This window comes from Dipteris shenzhenensis, chromosome 6, assembly GCF_047967505.1.
Source record: "Dipteris shenzhenensis isolate YYH24624 ecotype China chromosome 6, Dip_SZ_1.0, whole genome shotgun sequence".
NCBI lineage: Eukaryota > Viridiplantae > Streptophyta > Polypodiopsida > Gleicheniales > Dipteridaceae > Dipteris > Dipteris shenzhenensis.
The window spans coordinates 52,914,439-52,920,452 of NC_141601.1; positions in this window are offsets into that span (position 1 = coordinate 52,914,439).

Here is a 6,014-nt window from a genome sequence, read left to right on the forward strand (position 1 = left end):
TACATGCAGTTGCAAAGGTCCTAGACTTTCAAGAGAATGGCACTCCCATCCAGATTCCACATAGGGGGGGTTAAGTTGCAGATCAGAGGACAGTACATAATGGGTTCACAGTCATCAGTATGGAGATCGGACATGGATATTTATTGGACTACTCATCAGCTGCTCATCTACATTGGGCTATAGAGATGGACAAAGATCAAAGAGAGATACATGTTGTCAACATGAGGGTATGCCACATTGGAGTGGACTACATCCTGGGATGCCCAGCTACAGATTTCCAACCTCAAAGTGCACCCTCCCATGCCATGGGTAGATCATACACATCTATCTTTCGAATTGACATTCCCCCACTCCATCCAAAACACACAGCCTCATCCACATGCTATTTGACCAGCCCATGCGCTCCTCTTAAGAGACATCCTGCCCGACCTCTTCACCATAGTCTCTTGAAAGAAGAGTTATAGAATGGAGATGCCGAGGATTAGGGGGGCCTCCAAGCAAAACTACTAACCTATCTTAAGGCTCTTGGACTCATTCCCATTCTCAAGGCAAGGGATCCCATGGATTTAGGAAACTACCAAACTATCATGGTGATGGATAAGGTAAATGGGATCAACTCTTGAGATACACATCACTGAGCATGCTGAGAGTGTAGGTATATGAGCGATTAGCTGGTCAGGTTTCAAATGAGATCAATCCACACTAGATCACATCTTCACCCTCAAAGCCCTCATAGAGGAGGCGAGATAAAGGAAGCAAAAAGTATATTGATCTTTTGTGGCCTTTGACTCGGTACAAAGAGCTTGCCTCATCACGCGATGGCTTGGGTATTACACACGATGCTATATTTGAAGTCATGGCTTTGTATGAGAGTTACAGGTAGACTGTGCACCATAGAAGGATTATTTGTCACAGAAAGTGAGCAGTATCATTGGGGTGAAGCAGGGGTGCCTCCTCTCTGCCACCCTCTTTGAAATTTAGATTGATGAGCTAGCCTCTTTTGGATTAAGAGGGTAGGGATCGATCACTAGCACAGTCCATACCTATCCTACTATATGCCGACGATGTTATGCTGATCTCAGACATTGTGAGGTTACAGATGCACTTGATAGCTTCATAGTCGTGACAAGGTCAACTGGGGTAAAACCAAGGTCATGATTTACAATACCAATGAGGCTCAACTCTAGGGGACCTTCATGCTTATTGAGGTGCTAGTGGAGAGAGTCAAATCTTGCATTTTCATAGATCCCAATTTTAATATGAAAAGGTACGATTGACTAGAGGGCACGCTTCCTTAGCAAGGCTAGAGAGAGAATGTTTCCAAGCATGTTAACGTGAAGTCACTTCTCTTTGACATTGTAGTCCTTCCAATAGCTCTATATGCGGAGATTTTTTTGGGTATTGGATCTCCAAGAAGGCAAATGGACATGATTTGATTTGGTGGAAGAGATCTCCCCATGAGATTGCTCTTGCAAGTTTGCAGCGATACTTCTCCACACAGTTGAGGGAGATGAGCAGTGTTGGTATCCACGAGTATCCAGATGGTTTCAATCTTAGGATACGTCTATTTATACCATATTAGTACTCTCTAGATCATCTAACCAATAGGAGATCCATTAGATCATCACGAGATGATCTCTGGCATGTATACTCATAGCTAGGTGGCCTTCTTCAAAGAGAACTTTCCCTACTTATATGCAAATACAATATCATCCACGTCTCAGGGGACACGCTTATCCATCTCTCACATGTAGTGCAAATCACTTCATCCCATCGATTCCAGATCGAGGTAGGATGGGGGATTGCGGCCACGCAACATGTAGAGATCTGCGACTATGCATTCTTTATGCACATGTGAGAGAGACGGGAGCATGGTGTCCAAGATACTATGAGATCCAATTAGGTGTCATTGCTTGTTCACCCACGGATACATAGACATGAGCATAGTTATTGATTATTGAGATCAGAGATGCATAGCACTTTTGTACATGAGGTCACTCGGTTATTCACATGAGACATACCATGGATCACGGTCCTCCTCAACAAGACTATATATATGAGACATGTAGAGATCTGTGACTATGCACTCTTTATGACACATGAGATAGATACGGGAGCATGTTTTGATGTGTTGTCCAAGATACTATGAGATTCAATTAGGTATCATTGCCTATTCACCCACGGATACTTAGACATGAGCATAGTTATTGATTACTTAGATCAGAGATGCATAGCACTTTTGTACATGAGGTCACTCGGTTATTCACATGAGACATACCATGGATCACGGTCCTCGTCAACAAGACAAAGTAGGAGAATAGACACAACACTCGCCCTTTTCATGTACTATCATTGCGGCATCTAGTCGCTAGGCTACTTCACATCACCCGAAGATGTCAATGACAAATCTCTGATATGTTCAAGAGACATCGGGGCTTCCAATGGGAACCTAGCTAGGCCCAGGACGGGACATGATTGGAGCCTTCCGAACTCCCTGTAATTATCTTTTTGGGGTTGAAAAGTGATTATGTATTGAAGTTTACATCATGATTTAATAATTACATAGGGAGCAAAATAAATTGCTAAAAGATGTGTAGGGATTTTGTTGACGTTTTCACATTTGCTTTTATGCGTCATTTACAATTGTCATTTTAGTGAAGTTTACATTATGATTTAATATTACATCGGGAGCAAAATAAATTGCTAAAAGATGTGTAGGGATTTTGTTGACGTTTTCACATTTGCTTTTATGCATCATTTACAATTGTCATTTTAGGGAACTAGATAAATATGCCGATGGTAATGGCCATGATATCGGTGGTAATAGCTATGATACCAACACACCATTGAGTACTATAGATGGCAATAGTCTATGGTATTATGGCATTACCAACGATAATATTTACTCGGCTTCCCGTCTATTTTTCCTTATAGTGAGCCGTGAGCCCTTTGCATTCGGCAATATTGTAGCCCATAGTTCTTGCAACTAGCATGGTGGGGAAAGGTCGACCACAATTCAGTCATGAGAGGAAGAGGGTGAGAAATATATGTTCATTGTGGTTGCGAAAGTAGTCCAATATCTAGCGTATTGGAGTAAGGGTGACCACAATTGCAAGCCAATGAATGTGATAGAGATTGTGGGAGGAGAGTGAGATAATGAGATTTCAAATGATTGATTTTTTCTTTTTTCACGCTTTTGAGCGTTTTGTTTGAAAAATTCTAAGCATAGAGACGAGAAACAAATGTGGGTGAAAACATGGAGGCCTCATTCGTTCGTATTGTTGGGAGATGTTGACAATCCTAATTGCTGAATGTTCGGTCATTCAATTTTCCCTCTATACAAATTTTATGCATTTTTAGGATGTCATTTATTTTCTCTCTTGCGTGACTTCTATATGAATAAAAAGGCAAAAGAAAAATAGAAATGGAAAAATAAAAGTACACGTATTTTTATTTTTTACTTTCTTATTTGTTGTACCTTTGATATTCATATAGACACATAGGAGAAAGCAAAATAAAAGACTTCTCCTAGAAATGCATGGAAATTTATAGTGGAAGAATTGGAGGATGGCTAAATGGGATTTCAATGCCTCACTTTGCACTTAGAAGATGCATCAACAATAGATTCAAGGTTTTCATTTTCTTGAGAGAAACATTCTAGAGGTTGAACCTGGTGACTACATTTTGGCCCATGTCCTTGGTTTAGGTAAATCATTCCTTATAATGGCATTTGTGATAGCTTCTTGCAATCATATCTTGATGCTTATGAGCACAAGGACTAGAGACCACTCCAAAGGCCATGCCCTTGGGGTGGGGCTTAAGAGTAGAGTGAACAAGCTAATGGTATCGTTGGTAATAGTCTTGTTACCATTGGTAATACCACCCTTATTGGTAGTAATATGGTCGTTATCAACGGTAGTCCTTATCGCTAGTAATACTATTATTTAGGCAAGGTTAATATCTCATCAAATTTCAATCCACCTCTATATAATCCTTTAGTCCCATTCTCCTTTACAATTGTGAGCTCAAGGTGTTTGCCTTTGGTTCGGTATGTTAAAATGTGTATCTTTGTCCTCCAGCCGTCAACCTCTTTTTAGTTTTAGATCCAAACCTCAATGCATACTGACCCTTTAAGTTGCCATTTATCATGCCCTTTTTATTTTCCTTTAATCTAGGTGCACTTAGCTCATCTCTCTCTCTCTCTCTCTCTCTCTCTCTCTCTCTCTCTCTCTAGTCTTGCTATGTTTGACCGATTAACAACCCCTTCTAATGCGATTTGCAAGAGCTATCATTATATGCAAGAAATTGTGCAACAAATTACGAAAAGATCACGTGAAGTTAAAGGAATTTATAGGTTATTTAAATATCAGTTCTTTTTCACATGCAAGTTGAATTTTAGAGATCTTGATAGCAAAAAAAATGCATAAAACGGATAATATATCACAATACAACCAACAATATTATGGATATCTCACCAAAATAGATACATTCAAACATAAAAGGGTTATGAAAACAATAGATTGTTTAAAGCCTTGAAAATACCATATAGACCAACCGATAGAAGAGTTTAATATTTTTTTCCATTTTGCAAGCACACACTCCTCATCCATATAAAGTATCAACTATATTTTATTTTAGATAAAGATTAAAAATCTATTCACATTGCATTTTTGTAACCAAGTTTGTTTAAATTGTAGATATAATAAATATGGTACATTTTTGTTATGATCCAAAAGTTGGTCAATCCTTAGTCATCTCATATATGTGTGGGGAAACATATCATGTGAGATTAGGTTTACCCTTTCAATTAATCACAATGGAAATATGAGTTGCTCCACAACATTCATTAGCTAATTGCAAAGTTGTTGAACATGCATTGAATAAGCAAAGAAAGCTTTTAAGAAAAAAAGTAAGAAAGTCATGAGGCCTAAGATCTTGATAACGATAAGGATTTATACTTGTGGGTAGGGGTAAATATAGTAAACCAACAAATTCGACCTTTATAAGAAACATAGAGATCAACAATCTCAAAATAGCGGCATTGTGGCTATTTTGTATTGTAATTTTATGAGCCACTTGTAGTCAAAGTTTGTATTGTAAGTTTATGAACTATGTATTACATGTGAAATTTTCCAAAATTCATATCCAAACTCAGACATTTGATTTTGCAAGCTCATTTGTTTATTAAAAATGGTCAGTTGGAAGGGTAGCATATTTATACCATGCATTTGAAGAGCATTTGAAATTTTGATCAAGATAAGTTACTTTTTCAAGAGTTTTTATCTTATAGAGTAAAACTCCATCCAAGGTAGCACATGAATTGTAATGGAAAAAATGATCAATAATTAAGACTAATGTTAAGTCATTTGTATATGAAGTAAGCCCTCTCAACATTTTTAATGTTTCCCACAAAGCTTAACAATGCATAATAAATCTTTTCCACAAAGGTTAATCATGGGACCCTTCAAATACATACCATGTGACAAATCCCAGCCATCACCCCCTCTCCCTCGCCCCCTTCTCAGATCCCTCTCATTCCCGCTATTAAGGATGGAAATCTAAACATCATTATGTGTATATAACAGAAAACCACTAAACCAATAATAAAGGGCAATCAAGCCTAATCCTAATGGGCTTTTAGATATGTCAATCTTTTAAAAAATGCTAATCTATAGATAGTCAAGAAGGGTATCCGTAGATGCACGCACACAAATGGAGAGCTCCTCCATTTTGTGTGCACGCACGCATGTGTGTGTGTGTGTGCATGCGTGTGTGTGTGTGCGCATGTGTGTGTGTGCGCGCACGCGCGCGCGCACGTAATGGCCAATTTTCAATGTTAGAGTAATCCAAATGCAAACATATGCCTTTGCCCTTTTCAAACAATAAGTGAGAGTAATCCACTAAAATTGAACCCCTTCAAAGAAAGTATCAAAGTGGAAGTCATCATAATTACTCATATTCATATTAGTAAAATAGAAAAAGAATCAAAAGTAATATCCAACAAATAATTCATT